The sequence below is a fragment of the Rhinolophus sinicus genome, chromosome 14 (assembly GCF_057876585.1).
Source record: "Rhinolophus sinicus isolate RSI-liver-muscle chromosome 14, RSI-T2T, whole genome shotgun sequence".
Classification (NCBI taxonomy): domain Eukaryota; kingdom Metazoa; phylum Chordata; class Mammalia; order Chiroptera; family Rhinolophidae; genus Rhinolophus; species Rhinolophus sinicus.
Window position 1 is genome coordinate 1,776,713 of NC_142514.1, and position 17,758 is coordinate 1,794,470.

Below are 17,758 nucleotides of genomic sequence, written 5' to 3' on the forward strand. Positions count from 1 at the left end.
CCTCTCGTGGTTGGGGGAGCACGGATGCAGTGTGGCTGGGGCCGTGTACTCTACCGACAAGGGCAGGGTAGCTTCGGGGACTTTAAGTGGCCATTGGACCCCCTGTTGTCTCAGTATATTCCAAGGACACCATCTGGGTGACCCTGTGCTTAGCTCATGGTGACAAGCATTTCTCTAAGCTCGGCTACTGACTGTGGCCCAGGCTGCCAGACGTGACGGTCGGTCAGGGCAGGCGTGTTTGCCCATCAGCCAGGACGGACAGGAGTGGTCTGCTCTTTGTCTTGGGGGTGGGGGCTCTGATGGCCCCGAGCTGTGTCCAGGGTACCCCGGTATTCGCATTCACACCTGAACTACGTGTTCCCGGCTGCCAGACTGGCCTGCCCCCTGGGCGTCCTCCAGGCCTATCATCCAGCTGCCACAGAAGCCACCGCACCGCACGTCCCTCCCAGAGCTGAGGCCTCAGGGGAGCCGTGGGGTTCTGCAGAAACACCTGCCAGTTCTCCGTGTACCCCACCCCCACCGTGAGCACGTCTGGCGCTTGCCAGGCCATGGGGTGCACAGAGGACCAGCTCAAGCCAAATTCGGAGACCCCTGCAGCCAAATGAGAACATAGGTTGTTCCCGTTTATATAATATACAGTCTTGTTACTGGTGGTAGTTTGTTCTAGGAAGTCTCCACAGACACTGAATTAGGAGCCTGACCCCGTGCCCCCGGGCTCACAGAGGGCCAGGTTCCTGCCAACCTCTGCGCACAGCACTTCCGTCAGCCATCAGTTTTGTGTGTGTGTCTGTTTAAAGACACCTTATTTAGCATGTACATCGTCCTGGTGACTTGCTAACCTTGCACATGCCCATGTTTCCTCCGTGAGGCACCAGGCCGCCTTGTACCCAGGACACCACACAGCACTTCGGCCTGGGCCGCACCATTTGAAACAGAAAGCACCATCATGCAGAAAACATGGCTCAGAGCAGGCTGCGAGAAGAACATACGAAAGCTGAAACCAGAAGACGGACCATGGCCCCTCAAGCTCCGCTGGAAGCGCAACAGACGAGCCCAGTGTTTGCCCCGGTGCATGTTCCAAACGAGTCCAAACGCACCGCCATGATCGATTTGGGGGTACGGATACATTTTAGCAAGTAGGGGAGTTCACAGGTGTGGAATCTGTGAGTGAGAACCAACTGTATAGACGTGTGTGTGTGTGTGTGTGTGTGTGTGTGTCAGCTTTATGATAGGTTCAGCTCAGTTTTATTGAGCTGTAACTCACATCCCATAAACTTTACCCTTTTGAAGTGTAAATTTGGTGGGTTTCATTCATGGAGTGGTGGAGCCATCACCACGCCCTAATCCTAATCTTAGAGCATTTCCTCACCCCAGAAAGGCAGCCTATACCCCTTAGCAGTCGCTCTCCATTTCCTGGGAACCCCTAAGCCGCTCCTGTCTCTGTGGGTGTGCCTGTTCTGGACATTCGCATAAATGGAGTCCCTTGTGGTGCGGCTTCTCATACCTGGCTGCTTTCACCTGCTGGAATGTTTCTGAGGTTCGGCTGCATGGTGGCGTGTAGTGGGCCTCCATTCCTGGCTGCGGCTGAATACCACCCGCTGCAGGGATGGGCCACGTTGTTTGTTATCCACTTGTCGGTATTTATTATCAATGTCGCGGACATTGGGTTCTGTCCGCTTTCTGGCGATTGTGAATCGTGCTGCTGTGACTGCGTGGCCCTGTGGTGTCATTCTCTTGGATACACACCCAGGAGTGGCACTGCTGGATCCCACGGTCACTGTATGTTTAGGTTTTAGAGGAGTTGCCAGCTGTTTTTCACAGAGGCTGCACCATTTCACGTTCCCACAGGCAGTGCACCAAGATCCGAGTTCCCCATGTCCTGACGACGCTTGGCTTTGTCTGGTGTTTTGTTCCTCTCATCCCCGTGGGTGTGGCGTGTGTCCTAGGAAGCCATGGGCGTGCAGGGGAGACTGGCTTTGGGTGCTTGGGGATGTGAGGCAGGAGCCCAGCAAGGATTTGGGGTCATGCCTGTGTGAGCAGCGCTGCCTCGGCAGCAGAGAGGTCAGTTTTCCGTGGACCTTCTTGTGACAGGTCTAGTGTACAGAAGCCGAATTTGTAGCCCAAAACGAAGGTCCGTGATTTTGTGAGACAAAGAAAACCTTGTATTTCACCTCTGCACCACAGCACCACTGGCCTGGCTGACTCGCCCAGCGAGGGGACAAGGGAGCCCGTTACTCCCAACACTGCAGGGCCGTCTTCTGTGGGCACTGAGCACAGCACGAGTGAGCCCGGGAGCTCAGGCAGGTCTGATGGCACCAAGAAGTGCTCGCTGCCCCTTCCCTCCTCTAGGTGGCCAACAAGGCCCCGAGTTCTCTTGAGAGCACAGGGTTCCCCCCCCCAGGCTCCTCCTCCCAACCCCTGCACCAGGCCCCGGGGCCCAGCCGAAGCAGGACGGCCCCTCTTACCGAGAGAGGGTTGTCCAGGCCGCGTCACCAGATGGCCACTGAGCACACATTGGAGGTGCTCCAGTGCATAAGGCACGCAGATGAGGGAGGGAAGGCCACCTCCATTCCCTGCAGCATCAGGCATTCCGGTCCCTTTGTGCGAGCACATTTACATTCGGGGTCCCGAAGGACCCACTGGGGACACTGAGTACAGTTCCAGCACCGGGCTTCTGGGAGCTGCGTGCAAAGCGCCCTGCACATGGGAGGGCCTGGGCGGCTCGGTCCCTCAGAGATGAGCGTGGGTGCTGTGGGAGGGCCATGCTGGGCTGGCCCCACCTCTCTCCTCACTGCTCTTGGCTGGTTCTGCTTCTCAACACCCTGGGCCTGATTGGGGGCACCCATCCAGCCACGTAATTAGCCGCAGTGGATTTTCCCTATTTTATATCTATTTACTTGCTTACTCGTGGCCTCTTACATGTAGTTAATGATTTGGGCTGAAGTTCGCCAGTCACTACAATCCTTTGGTGGGGCCCATTGTAACAACACCGCGTCCACACCAGGGGCCAGAGCCCACAGGCAGGGCAGCTGCAGCCGGAGGACGCGGGGCCGGGGGTGCAGAGCGGGGGGACTGCCAGGCCTGGTGGCCTCACAGACCCACACTACACACGTGCCTTGTCAGCACGGAACTCGGGCGACCGACGTCCTTTTGGGACAGAGCCGAGACCCAAGACGGGACGAGAAAAGCCCTCTGGCATGAGGTGCAGTGCTGGCCAGTTTCTGTTCTGCCCACGACTCCGTCATTCATTGACGTAGCACTTTGCCGCTCCCCTGCCTGTGCCCAGCCCGGGTGGGGCCCTGGGAGAGGCCGTCTGCACCCTCTTCAGGTTCCCAGCGGATGCAGGCGAGGCAGGTCTCTTATGGCTGTGGAACATGCCAGGAGCCCCGGGGTCGAGGAGCCGTGCATGGCACAACCGTAGTGCGCCCGGCGACGGAGCCCCCAACACTGCATGGCACAGCGTTCTGGAGGCCACGGGGGCACATGCAGGGTGCCTGCCGCTGGTCGTCACGGGAGTCACGGGAGTCAGGGTGACAGCCGCACAGCAGGTGGTTTTCTTAGTTCAGGTCAGGAGATGGCACGGGTTAGAGATGTTCCCTGTCAGAGCTGAGTGGTCGAAAGACTTCCACCCCTTTTCCCTGAACCCTCCCTCTACTTGGACGCGGCCACGTGGCCACGTGCGAATGTCATCGATAGAGAGGATCTCTGTGACAGTCCACTGGGCAGGTGCAGGACGTTTGGGAGAAGTTTTAAGTATTCCACAGAAAAAAATGAATGCTGAAAGATGTTTGCACAGCGTTAACAGTGGCATTTCAAAAACGGCTTTACTGAGATGTCGTGGTCGCATACTGAGCAGCTCACCCAGGACAGTTACAGCTGGTGAAGGCGGGCGTTGGCATCCCTCGGCCTTGGACAGCCATCCTTGCTCTGGGTTCCGCCAGGTGACGTCCAAGGGCAGGGTCGCCTACAGAGCCTCCCAGGGAGGGGAAATCCAGATGCCACGTGGCCCCCCTCGCAATCCCGGGGCCATCTCCGTGATTCCCGCTCCCCTCAGGTCTGGGGGCCGCATCACATGGTCCTGTGTTCCTTTCCACGGATGTCGGGCAGTGCGGCCCACTGCCCGTGCTTTCTCCTCCAGCCCAACGCTGCTCAGTCCAGCTAGCACGCTGCTGTATGTGGCCTCGTCAGGTGACTAATCTGATTTGCCCAGGCGTCTTCTGGTTCTCACACTGAGACTCCCGCATCCCAGGAACACACTCAGTCTCTGCACCCCAGTTTGGCTGGTCACCACAGGTCAGTAGCATCTGCAGACCAGGCCCTGGTGGTGGCTGCAGGGCCCCTGCCAACCCCCAGGCTCCTCCTGCCCCACCCGGAGATCAGGGCCTGGGAGTGTGTGTCCAGACGGGGCGGTCCCCACTCCCTTTCCCAGCTTCTCGGGCTGGCAGTGTGTGTCCTTGCGCCTGGCTCTTAAGGAGCAGTGCCGTGCCTCGCGACGGGCTCGGGTGGGCCGTGCTGTGCCTTCTTGCTGCTCTGAGAAAGAAGCAAGCTCGGCGATGCCACCTAGCCAGGGCCCGGCTGCAGCCTGGGCTCCGGCCAGAGTACTGGGTCTCTGCCCACTTTGCCACTTCCTGGCTGTGTGACCCTGGCAGGGGACCCAACTGCTCCATGCCTCAGTTTCCCCTCTCAAAAATGGTGCTAACAGCACGTCGGTGATATACTGCAGTGTCATCTACGTGACGATGGGCCCCTGGCGGGTCCACAGCATGTGGTGGGGACAGTATGTGTCAGCCTCCCTCTGGGGCCGGGGGGGGGGGGGGGGGGGCGGTGACAGGTGAATCCAGACATTCTCTGTGGGTTTAATTTTCCATGGCTCCTTCTTGAGAAATACCCAGCAAACTGCTGCCCCCTGACTCCCCAAATCCTATCTGTGCCCCCCCACTCCTCCCCACCCCGATTATTACCCCCAATGATGGGGAGAAACTGAGGATACCAGGCCTCTGCCCACCTGCTCCCCGTCTCTCTTTCTGTCCCCTCAGTGCCTGGTTCTGTTCTGGAAGGTCTTTTCCCCTCTGTGCACAGAAGTCCCCCGGGCATACCCTCCCCTTTCCACAGTGCCCTCTGCTTCCTCTTAGCGATGCGTGTGGGGTGGTAACAGGAGACGAAAGCTGACCTGACCGTCAGCAAATATCAGCTGGGCACTGGGTGCAAGAGCCGCGCCTGATGCCTCCCTCCTGTCACGGTGCAGGCCGGGCTCCGGACGCCATGTGTCCTGACCTGTGGAGGGGAGCCTTTCCATGGCTTCATGGTGCCGCCGTCCCAGCTCTGTGGCCTTGGGCACCTTTCTTCACCTCTCTGTGCTCATTTCTCACCTATGAAATACGGTGGACAGAGCTGGCAACAGGGCTGGCAGGGAGAATTGCTTGGTAAGTGTGGGTGGGAACTACAGTTATGATTAGGCTTGTGTACCCTGGGGCTGGCCCGTGGGCATGCTTGCTGTGCCCGGAGGCTGTGGCCACGCTGCGCTGGAGCAGGGGGTGCCCATCCCACGTGACCACCATCGTCAGGATCCCAGCAGGGAGAGAGCCTGGGGAGCACGGGGTGGGGGCCGTGGAGCCCCAGAGCGACTGCAGGGTCCCCAGATTCCGGAAAGCTGGTGGTAGCCTCCCCACCCAGTCCGGGGATCCCCGCAGGCGTTGGAGCCTGATCCCTGGCCCAAGGCCCCTGGACCCCACCCTCACCTGTGTGCGTCAAATGGAGTTTACTTTAATCATTTGCCACATGGAAGGCATTTTAAAATCCAAAGCCAGGACACGGTCACATATGCATGTCTGTGCTGGTTGGAGACTGCCCAGCAGAGCACAGGGCCCGGACACTCGGGCACCAGGGCCACAGGCCGGGGCTCTGCTCCTGCCGCTGCCTGGCTGAGGGCCCTGGCTCGGTTCCCTCATCTGTAAAATGGGCATCATAATGGATGCCACCTCAGTGGTGGTCCTGGGGGAGGTTAACTGAGATAATACATGCAAAGCCTGTTCAGAGGGGAACCGAGAGACAGGAAGCGAGCGTGGTGAGCGAGAGCATCTTGTCCCTCAGTCTTTGGAGCTCAGTGTCCTGCCACCCATTGTCCGAGACCACCCGGACCCCAGCCCCCCACCCCCTCTCCTGGGCTAAGTGAGGTGCCATCAGCCTGGTGGAGCACGGGCCTGATTTCTGGCATCACATCCCCAGGGGCCTCTGAGCTGCAGAGAGTCCCCAGCCAAGCCCAGCCTGGGGTGAGGTCAGGCTTTCCAGGGGCAGAGCCATGAACCAGTTGGGTCATTTGGTCCCTTCTCAATGGAGGGGACCTGGTCATGACCCCCACTGCCACCCCCGGACTCTCTCCCTCCTCTCACTGCCCTCGCACCCCCTCCTCTCTGCCCCACTCGCTCAACCTTCAAGGATTTTGGCAACTCTTTGTAGACCCTCAGGTGAGAGAGTGCCCTTGCGTGTGCATACATGTGCCCACGTGTGCACGTGTGTACGCGAGCACCAGCAAGTGGTGGGACACAGACGGTCCTCACTGAGCCTGGCCCGGGACCCCCAGCTCGGGGTGCGCATGGTATGTGGGTGAGGGCGGCGAGGCGGGGAAGGGGTTAACGCAGGGCAGCCGGGGCCGTCACTTCTCCTAATGGAAAGCAGACCGTCCTGCAACAATTGCCCAGTGTTAGGCTGCTAACAGGGCCGCATCTTTGTTGCTGTTCCCACAGAGTGGGCTCGGCATCTTTGCTTTCTTTCACTTTTGGAAACAAGCAGGAGGAGCCAAGTCTAGAGAGAGATTCTTTATTTCGTCCCCAAATTGCCTGGAAACCTGCCCCCCGCCCCAGTAGTGCCGCCATGCTCTGTCCTGTGCCCACCACTCCCAGGCACTGTCCTGGCTCCGGGAACCTTCCGGGCCACGGAGCCCCCGGCCCAGTGGGCAGGTCTCAGGGAAGTCAGAGGTGCGGCCCAAGAAAGGGAAGAAATTACGGAGGGCCACTTACAGGCCAAGGACGGGCCAAGCATGATACAGATTTGTCTTCACTGACCTTCTAATCGATTGATGGGTAAACTGAGGCCTGGAGAGGTCCAGAAGCTCGCCCAGATGGCACAGCTAGGAGACGAAACTGCATCTGCCCGACCCAAAAGGCAGCCCAAGCCGGTCTCACCCCAGGAGAATGGCCCCAGTTCCATCCTCATTACCCCCAGGGAGGCTGGGTTCCACACCCTCTAACAAGCCTCCCGCTCTCAGAGAGCCCTGCCTCGGACAGAACCAGAAGGCCGACACATCACTGCCGCTCGCCCCTGGGCCCCAGGGGCTGCAAAGCCACCAGTGTCTGCACAGTTCCTGGTGGCCCCAGACTCGCAGGGCCATCCCCTCCTGGCCAGCATGTCCAGGCCTGGAGAATGGAGACCCGCAGGTTTAGACCCCAGCTTGGCTGTCCCTGGGGAGACACCCTGGGCTCCGATCCTGACTACTGTCTCCCCCCGTGTGAATCAGGACCCTTGGTATTGTCAGGATTGATCAAGACAGTGTGAGAAAGGGCCATGGCAGCCTGGCCCATCCCAGGCTCTCAGCAGGTGGCAGCCGTGCCATCTGCGTTCTCCCCTGCGTCAGGGCCTTCTCTGCTCGTTCCCGCACTCACCCTGGCCCAGAGCCTGTGGTCAGGGCAGGACCCAGAGAGGGAGCGGTCACTGATTAGGCAGCGTGGCGAGCAGTAGGACAGGGACTGGGACCGTAGGACCACACAGGCCAAGAGGCTGCCACCCACCCTCTTCCGAAGCTCGTCCTGGAGGCTGGCCCCCACCTTGCCACCTGTGCCCTGAGCCCCATTTTCCCAGCCTGGCTGTGTGTGGCGTCCTTCTGTGGGAAGCTTCATGAGCCCATCCCGGAGCCCAGAGCTAGCGGGTCCGGCCACCACATGGACAAGTTCAGGGATGGACTTTCAGAAATGGACCCTGCATCCTTCGCAAAGCCCACCGACTGCCAAGCCGCTCCACTCCGAAGGCTGGAATTTCAAACTTACACAAATATTCCAGTGCTTTTCAAGCGTGTTCCAAATAGACATTTATGTTGGCTGAGGCAGTATTTTCCTTTTATTGCTGTTATGAGAGTCAACATTTTTCCAGAAATAACTTCTGAAAAGTGTGCCTGGATTTTGAACACATGTGATCCTGACTTACGGGGAGAAAGGCTTTTCAAAACACACGTGCACACGTGTGTACATGCATCTTCCAAAGCGCTGCCTGCATTTGCCAGGGGAAGGGTTCTCACGAGGGTCTGAGCTTTCATGTTAAGTGGCCACATTCTCGGGTGGCATGGCAGGCGTGGGCTGGTGGCCGTGTGCCACTTGGTGTCTCCTGAGTGAGGCAGTAGACGTGAGATGCTCTGCCCCCTGTAGGAGTGCTGTTCCCATGAGTTGATGATGGAGAGGATGTGGTTTCTGCTGCCTCATCCATGGCCTGCTGCCCACGAGGGGTAGACAGAGAGGCGAGCGCAACAGTTGAAAAGGAATGTAACCGCTCGCTGTCTCCGGAACGTTCGCCCAGATCCGCTCTGCCCCCTGGACCCGCCAGAGCTGGACCCACTTCACCGTGAAGGTTTAGTCATCCCCAAAGCCCTGAGTCACAAAGGGACAGCTCAGCATCCAAACACCAAGAGCTTAGTTTACCAGAAACCTGGCTGCTTATGAAATTGTAAATAGCTCCGGGTAGGTCAGGGAAAGGAGCAGGAGAATCGTCCGTGGGTGACAACGCAGTGTCCCCCTACCCTGCTGGTTTCTCCACGCAGCGTCCAGGTGGGAGAATGGAAGTGGAAAGAAAAATTCACATGTGAAGAGAAACTTTTTTCCAAAATTAGAAATAGTCCCTTTGGGCCTACTGCACCTATTGTCCTCGCCAAGGGTCCCCGGAGACTATGTGGGCCCCATTCGGGGCTGGAGTGGCTTCCCAGGGGCTGCTGAGCGCTGCCATCTGCTGACCCCAGGCAAACCTCCAGCTGCCTCCTGCACCGTGAGTCTGGGCTTTGCGAATGTGTGAAGGTATTAGCTGGCAGTTACAACTGGAAGGCAGCCGAGAGGCCTCGCTTCTCCAGCAGGAAAGCTTGTAGAGCAGCGAGTCTGGACCGGGCCCAGCTTCAGAAACAGGAAGAATTAATAGGAGAAAATGTGAGCGCTGTTAGCACTCCGGCTACAATTTATTGCCGACGGTGGGGAGGACGTCACTGGGGTGCAGTGTTGTCCACTCGACTATAAAATGTAATTAACAACTCACTGAGTGTGGGACCCCGGAAGTAAGGTCCACCGACAGCCGTTTTCAGGGGCGCGTGACCATCCCCACAGGGGGAGCTGGGGGTCATTACACAGACCCAGCCACTCGCTGTCACTTAAATCTAAAGAAAAAAAGCCTGGGTGCTGGGTGGCCCAGGAAGTTGTGGGTGCAGTGGTTCTCTGGAACAAGGACACCCTGTGAGGTGGCAGAGGAAGGACATTTGGGGACAGGGGAACAGTGTGTCTTGGCCATGGCTGGTGTGGGCTAGGCCACTTAGCAGCACTGTCCTGGCTCTTCTCACTGTCCTGCACAAGACAGTTTGGGGGGCGGGGGGCGGACTGACTCTCTCCAAGGAGCGAAGGACTTGTTTGCATGTGCGGCTGACTGATTAGGTGGCCGAGGACGCCTGCAGGTCAGAGCACGGCAGGACCAGGACCGAGAGAGAGTCTGAAACCCTCCAGCCTGGGGAATGAAAGTCCCCTGCCACCCAGGCCCCTGATCTCGCTCCGTCCCGGGGGCAGACGTCATCCTCGCCAGCTCTCCGCCTTCTCTCGCTGTGTTAATGAAGGAAGGTTGGGTTTTGTGTTGTTGTTTTTCCCCCAATCGCCCCGCCCCCACCCCCGCAGCCAGTTTGTTCTCAGAAACACCCCCTCTCCTGAGCTCTTTGATCTTCTGGTTCGGGTTCAGTTGCTTCGTTTTTTGCAATTACCAGCCTGGAGGGAGGACGGCCCTGACGTGCCTCAGCAGTCTGGCACACAGATGGGACAGGAAACGGGGAGTTTCTGTCAGCCTTCGCCCCTATTCATCTTGGATAGATTACAACAGTAGCAGCTCCAAATGTCTTCATAGCCCATTTATGATAAAGCGATGGTAACATCACACAAGAAGAGAAACGTGCAGATTAGCGATATCCGGGGGAAGATGGATTGACTGAGTACAGGGGCTTGTTCTGAACACAGCCCCCTCCCGCCGCCCGCCTGCTCCCCCTGCTCTTGGGAAGGCCCCTCCCTGGAGGCCAGCGGGTGGGACAGGCACCCCAAGGAGGCCAGAGACACTTGCTCCGGCCTCTGTCTGTCTCTGCCCCCCTTCCCGCCCTCCCTTTCCCTGCATTCTTTGCCTTTCCAAGTTTTTGAAAGTCTACAGGGCAACCCTGCGGCAGCCCAAATAAATCAAGCTGCCATGGTTACCCTGCGGAAGGCTGGGATTTATATTCGAATTTCAGGAAGAGGGGCAAATCCATCACCTTGGAATGCTGCATCTATAGATTTTAAAGTTTGCTTGAATTATTATGGGGGGGGGGGCGTGCGGTGAAAGGGGAGTTGGAATAAAACCAAGGGGGACTGGCGAAGGAAGGACTTCCAGCTGAAGGACAGGGCGCATTTATAAGCCATCAGTGCGAGCCATTAAGCCCCGCGCTCACTCTTTGTTCTTTTTAAGAGGAAACACTTAACAAGTTGTTGTTCTTTTGTTGTACTTTTTTTAATGAGCCAAGAGAACGTTGCTGCTGTCCCCGCGCTGCCTGGGGAGGAGGGGCCCCAGGCTTTGTCTTTTGCATTTTTCATCCTTTTCCTCTACATGAAGACTGACAAGAACCGCCCCCCCCCCCCCAGCCGAAAGCTGATCCTTGCAGGCTGCTTTCAAAGAGCTCCAATTTAGAGCATCCCCAGCGACCTCATCTCTAATCACGTTTTTACTTTCCTGCTTACCAATCGGAGACACCCCCCCCCACGGTCACTCCTGTTTCTATTGATTAGAGTGAGGCTCCAAGGTGAGGGCCCAGGATGAATGGGGGTGGGGGGAGATGCGTCGAATGGCGGTGGCCCTGCCTAGAGAAGGTATCTGAGGATTTGAATGACATCTCAGGGGACAGTATCAGGCTTCCAAATTCCTTTCATCCATCAGATGAGAGAACAAGCCGTGGCTTTCAGTGGGACAGGGGCTGGGGCTTTCTCCTGCAGCGAATGGGCTCAGGCCACACAGATAAACAGCGTCTCCTGTTCCTTTGAAACCTTTTCAGGCAGGAGTCGTCTGTCACTGACGGAGGGCAGGTGGGGGCAGGGAGGGACCTTTCAGCTCTGATTAAAGCAGCAAGTTCAGGGCCACAGTGGAGCTTTCCAAAGCCTTTCCAGTCCTTCTTTCTGTTTTACTGACTGGGTTTACCCCACACTGTGGGGGTGGGGGGCGGGCAGCTAGCCCTGCATTCCAGAGGAAACTTTCCTTTTCAAAAGTCAGATCAGGGCTAGAAAGAGGTCCAGCTCCCTCAGGTCCCAGGCGCACGGGCATTCAGCTTCCAGAGAAAAATGGGTGCTTATTAGTGCCAATGATATGCACCACGTCCTGGGAGAAACAGGAAGGTGAGGAACTGAGAAGGGATTCAGTGGGCCTGAAAAGGGGTGCAGTGTGGCAGAAAGGACAGATACAGTGGGGCGGGAAGGATGGATACAGGGTGGCAGGAAGGACGGATTTAGGAAGGATGGACACAGGAAGGATGAATAGTGTGGCTGGAGGAAGGGATTCATTGTGGGAAGTAGTGACATCTGTGGTGTCCCGAGGCCTTTGCAGCCTGATGCAGAGAACCCAGTGAATAAACACTGGCTCCTAATCCCTATGGATGACTGTGACTGTTGGGGGGACCCTCTCTGTCACTGCTGGTGGTGCAAGGGATGTTTGCCCCCCTGGACTGCCTGCTCCTGTGAGCAGGGGACATTGTGGGCGCTTATGTGGGGAGTGACGGGTGAGAAGGACACTCCTAGCCAGACCCTCACTGTCCCTGTGGGGGCCTCTAGCCGAGAAGGATGACTACCAGGTGGGCACAGTCTGGGTGCCCTGTTTCTTGCCACCGGCTCCATGGCTTAAGCGGCGTGTGGGTGTGGACGCACAAGGTCATCGGTGTGGTTAAGGTGCAGGGCCGCGGAAGTCCCAGGGCTGGGTGTCACGGGCTCCCGCGGCATCCTGCTTCTGTCCAGACTTGCCTTTCCCCCACAGCCAAGCTGGCATGGGGATGACCCCTCCCCCTCCGCCCTCACCTCCTGCCTGGGGCCTGTGGCTGCCTTGCCTCCAGACCCAGCCCCTGGGAAGTCCTCTGAGGGTCACCTGGTGAGGTGAGTGTCACGGGCCTTGAGCCTGCCCACGCACCCAGCCTCTTTCTCCGGACACCACCAGCGCTGTTAGGGGTCCACATTGCTCATAGGACTATTTCCTTTTACTAAAGACCCCAAAAGTTTCCAAAGGCAAAATGACAGGCTGGTTAACTTTATATCCCAACTCCAAAAAGATACATTTTCTTCTTTGTAATGCACTCGTTAGTGGTTACTGGCACGTTACATTAACTAATTTGAGATCGAATTATCAAATTTGCTCATTGCTGCTAGCGCTAATTTGAAACCTTACAATAAAGAACGGTTTGAGAGGTACATGAAAGGCTGCCACCCACAGCGGCGCCGAGGCCCATCCCCGGAGCAGAGCAGTGAGGCTCGCAAAGGGTTCGGGGTAATTGCAGTCATGAGCCGGAGTTGATTGAAGAAAATTATACCCCAGTTTTTCACTACAAGTTTTTTTTGTGTGGCTTTTCTTAAATTATGCGGTGAAATTCAATTACAAGGGAAGACACGTATAGGACTTTTAATAACTGTATTAAGAGCATCTTTCCAGCTCTGTTCTGCTCCGTCTTATCGAGTTGTTCACCGACAGCTTTCTCAGATTTGTTCTGTTCCTGAGAAGTTTGGGTATTGAATTTGTTTGTTTGTTTTTTAAGAAAATTATTTGGTTCAGATTCACTTTTTTCCATGTAATTTTTCTTCTTATTTTTCTACAATTTAAACTAGAAAACGTGGGAAAGGAAACTTTGAAGTGTGTGTGTGTGTGTGTGTGTGTGTGTGTGTGTGTGATACAGTTTTTTGCAGCTTGGGGTTCTTGTTCCATCCTTGCCAGACAAACACTCATGGTCCTGAACTTCCCCGTAAGGTGGGAATGTCAGTAACCATATTTCTATATTGCAAGTAAGAAAAGTAAATTTATGAATTCCAAGTATCTTCTGGATATTTAAGGCATGCCAGAAAGCAATAGAGGGTGTTTTTTTATTTCCCTGCTTATTGAAAGATTTGTAACAATAAAAAGTAATCAGAAAGCCAAGGGAGCTGCACTCACTGCCAGTGCTCTGCCTACTTTCCTTAGAAAAATGCAACTGTGAGTGAAAAAGAAAGGCCCCTGAGCTCTGTAATTAATTCATTTACATTCTTAATGCCACAGATGGCTACAAACGTGGCATGACATTTGAAGTGACACGCGGGAATTCCCACCCAGCCAGTGAGTCCTGCTTCACTGTCTGTCAGGGAAATCGGGAGCAGAACGTTCCTTCAGACCCCGGGAGCAGAAACACTTCCGGGTGGCATCCCATGTGAACAGGACGGCGGCAGTCAAGGGTCCAGCTGGCTCCAAAGGCCCCCCCCACACCCCCACACCCCCCACCCCGTCCTCCCTGCTGCCCAGCAGGGCTGTGGGACAATGAAGACCCCTTGGAGCAGGGCTTAGTCGCGCCTAGAGTGTGGGGTCCGCTGCCTCTCTCTGAGGCCCAGGGACAGGTTAGGAGCTGGCAGCAAGGACAGTCAGACCCATCGCCCTTTCCTTCTGATGTGCTTGAGTATTGATTCCAAACCGTCCAGCCTTTGCCAGCTTGGGAGCGTTGGCCTTTGGCACAGGGCTAGATGGTGCGAGGTGATGGGGGCCGTGACCTGCCTCCTGGTTGTACCTGAAGGAGAGACCCGAGGCCCCCAAACCAGGCTGGGCAGCGTGTGGGCCGACAGGGAGAGAAGCCCCGTTGGGGTGGGGACTGCAGCCTGCTGGCTGCCCCTGGCTCCAGGGGCAGAGGAGGGCGGGGAGGCTTTGAGCACGCGTCTGACCTCCAGCCTCACTGCCCCATTGGAGAAAGAACTGAGGCTCAGGGGTCAGACTGATTTCCGACCTCAGGGCAGAACCGAGCTTTGCTGGCTCCTGGCCTGGGGGGTCTCCTGTGCCACCCCAGCCCACCCACATGACGCTAGAAGCCGTTGTCCACGAGCACATGCTTCTCCCACAGCTTTCAGAGCCTGGGCATTTTCTGCCCACACTCACAGGAAGACAATGCAGGACGAGCTGGGTTCGACTAATGGGCCTTCCAGCCTGTGGGCAGCACAGTGAAGCCCCCGGGCAGCCGTCTTCCCAGCCAGCAGGTGGCGGGTGCCTGTGAAGGGAGAGAGCAGTAGAAAGGCTGTTCCACAAAGAAGTGGTCAGGGCTCCCTGCCACGACTGCCAGGTATGGCCTCCTGAGAGACCTGCTTCCTTTTTCCTGGAAGCCGAGCTATGCAGAGTGTATACCCGCGCCCTCTACTGTTGGTTAGCTGTACTGCAGCGCCATCATAAAATGCCTCCCAAATGTTATAAAAAGAAATGTGCAGTGGGACGACACAGGAATCTTAAGGACCAGATCCTCCAGGTCCCTGGGAATCTGCATGAGGCATGGGCCTATGCAAGGTCCCACTCAGAGGTAACTGGGGATGTGTGTGTATGCTCACATGTGTGGGGCGAGTGTATGTGTTTGGGGCCAGTATGTGTCAGTGTGCGAGGTGAACATGCGTGTGGGGGGCAGTCTCTGCAGAGGCCGAGGGCTGGGGCCCCCAGGGTGCAGCCATGGGAAGCAGGGCGGGGTGCGGGGCCTGTGGCCTCGTCTTGGAGAACAGGCTTGTTTCCCAGGTGGCCTGGGTCAGGTATTATCATTCAGGGGCACAAAGTCTGCGTCTGTCCACCTTGACGCTGAGTGGGGAAGAGAGAAGAAATCGATAGCACGTTCCTGCCCATCTAGAGAGAAACCTCACCTGGGGCAGCCGCGGCCCTTCCCACCGCAGCCACCATCCCAGCACCACACAAAGTCCTCCTGAGGCAGAGATAGGACGAGTCCTTTGATCGCCATCGATCCCGACCCCTCCAAAGGCTTCTCCCAATCCTGGGACTCAGAGGCCCTGCCCACCCCACCTTGGCTGCCGTTGTGACACCAGAGCTTCTGAACTACACCTGTGATGGGGGCTGTGCCAGGCCCCGTGAGCGCCCTGGGTCAGAGGGGACCTTGCCGCCCGTCTCCCTGCATGCTGAGGAATGCAGGGTGCCCCGCCCCCAGCTTTGTCACAGCTTTGTCACAGCTCCAAGAGGGACAAAGGCCGGACACTGGGCTTGGTCCTTGTCACACACCATGGGAGCAGCCCGGGTGTGGGTGCAACACGGATTCTCGCAGGACGAGAGTGGGGGCAGTCAGGAGAGGGAGCGTGTGGGGGGGATGCCGAGGGAGCCTGAGGCGGTGCCTGCATGTGCGGCGCCTGAGCGGGGAGGGCTCTGCGTGCGCTGAGTGTGTGTGTACGTGTGTGTGCGTGGGGGGCTGTGTGTGAGCGAGATGGGAATGGGGTGTGAGTGTGGGACTGAGTGTGTGGTGCCTGGTTTTCTGGGAAGGCTACTGCTCCCTGAACGGCCTGGGAGCTCAGAGCCCGAGAGGAAACAGCCAGGAAGGAACGGTCTGTTGATCGACTCCAGCTATGTCGTTTTCTCCCCTCAGGAGCCTGTGAAGCTCATGCTCCTTGTAAAGACGGAATTGACAAACAATCGAGAATCCTGGGTGCCCCCCTCGCCCCCCCCCCCCGCCACCACTCCAGCCCGTGGCTGTGGGAGCGAGTGTGCTCTAGGCGGCCCCCCGGCCCCTCCGCCCCTGGGACCCGCGCCCCCACCCTGTGGCCAGCAGCAGGGGAGCCCTTGCTGTTTTGTGGGCTCCTCCCCGCTGTTCAGCATCCTCCCAGCCCTGGGGCCGGATTTCAAGGGCAGCACTGACTCCCCAGAAGTGGGGGTGTCTTGTCACGGGAAATGAGCCCGTTCTCACCTGGTCTGTCCATCTTCCCCTCTTCCATTCAGAACCTGCATCCTGCTGAGAACCCGCTGCCCTTGCCAATTCCCTAGGGAGAGGTGAAGAACATTCCATGTTATCTTTAAAAGTGGGGTTCATGGCCTTCTCGATTTCCTGCTTTCTGGCTGAGGTTCAGTTAACTGGCATGCCTGCGTTTCCTGCTCCGGGCTGCCGGGACCATGGGGTGTGGTGCGTCATCTCTGGGCAGCCACCAGCTCCTGGGGAATTTGCTGTGACTCAGCCGGTGGGGACAGACTCCTGTGTTGGCTTCCAGGCATCGTAGCATCACAGAAGGGCCCGTCCGTGGTGTCCGCGAGCTTCTTAGAGTGCTGTGTGCGCTTGGTGGGAAATGAGAGTCTGGGGTCCTCTTTTCAAACGGATTCCCTGAAGGTCTTGGCACGTAGGGCTCAGGAGCGTCAGGGCCACTCCACCAGCAGCTGTTCCTCGCTGTTTTCAGTTGCAGCAAACCATGAGGACGGGAATAACCAGGCATCTGCCACCCCAAGGCGACTTAGAACGTCGGACCGCCCAGGTTTGGAAGAACTGGGCAGACATTAGGGTGCCAGGCTGCAGCTGGGAAGCAGGCAGTTTGCTGAGTTCTGACCTTCAGGCCCTGCATGCAACCAGAGCCCTGGACGTAAACTGCCCTGCGAGCTGATAGAAGCGGCAATTCCCCCCCCCCCCCCCCCCCGCCTGCCAACCTGGGGAGCATCTTCCTCCCTCTCAGGAGGGGCTCCTTGGGACCCTCAGGGGGCCTGGGGAGACGATCGACTGAGGGAGTAAGGAACTGTGTGGGCTGGGGATCCCCACTGGCCACCAGTAGACACCCGTGAGCCCCAGGCTGGGGACCCCTGGCCCCACCACGGGGCTGGAAACCAAACATGCACAATCGTAAAAAGCACCGTCAAGGGCACAGACGTGGCCAGGTGGCCGCCCTCACCAGCCTGACTACCCTTAATCCAGAGCAGTAAAAACGGCAAGGCCCCACATCCCAGAACCTCGTCAACAAAGAGGGCTTTTTCCTGAGTATTACAGCCCCTGGCAGGGCGGGTAACAATGTGACAGCTTATGCAATGCTGTCAAAGAGGCCTTTTCAGCTCGGAGAGCCTCGGCCCGTCGGCTCCCACGTTCTGCGTCTCCTTGGGCGGCTGCCGGCCGGCCAGCGGGGCTGGGCGCAGGCCTCTCAGAACAGCTTCTTCTCGGAAACGGGAAGGAAGGGGCTGGGGGGTGGGCAGGAGGGGCGGGAGGAAGAGCTGCAGCTGAAGGAGCCCAGCGGGCAGCGCAGCGACGCTCACCGCCCGGGGCGCATGCCTGCCTGGCCTGACAATGTGCTGGGGCCGCGGTGCAGCCAGGACGGTCACGTGGCCCCAGGACCCGTGTCCCTCCTCTTGGCCACTCTGCAAAGAGGGACAGACCGGACATCCACAGTGGGTCTGGGGGGGGAGCTAGGCGCCCAAGGAAGGGCCTTGCTTTGCGGGGCTACCCCACCCTGTCCCCTCACTGTCCTCCTCTCTGAAGCCACACGCTCCGATGTCCTGCCCGCTGGCCTGGACCTAC

At 57.8% G+C, this 17,758-nt stretch overlaps 1 protein-coding gene and 1 long non-coding RNA gene across 5 annotated transcripts in view; one reads left to right on the forward strand and one right to left on the reverse strand.

Annotated features, from left to right (window-relative positions):
* PRDM16 (PR/SET domain 16) overlaps nucleotides 1-17,758 on the forward strand; it is a 317,843-nt gene that overhangs the window by 203,921 nt on the left and 96,164 nt on the right. The window lies entirely within an intron of this gene.
* Nucleotides 12,899-17,346, reverse strand: LOC141572059 (uncharacterized). 2 transcript variants are annotated; one of them, XR_012497091.2, is made up of 3 exons: nucleotides 16,351-17,346; nucleotides 16,178-16,250; nucleotides 12,899-14,500 (listed from the first exon to the last, which is right to left on the reverse strand). It is a non-coding gene; the product is annotated as an uncharacterized LOC141572059 (long non-coding RNA). The 2 variants fall into 2 exon arrangements; XR_012497090.2 differs by lacking the exon at nucleotides 16,351-17,346 and having other exon boundaries at nucleotides 16,178-16,344.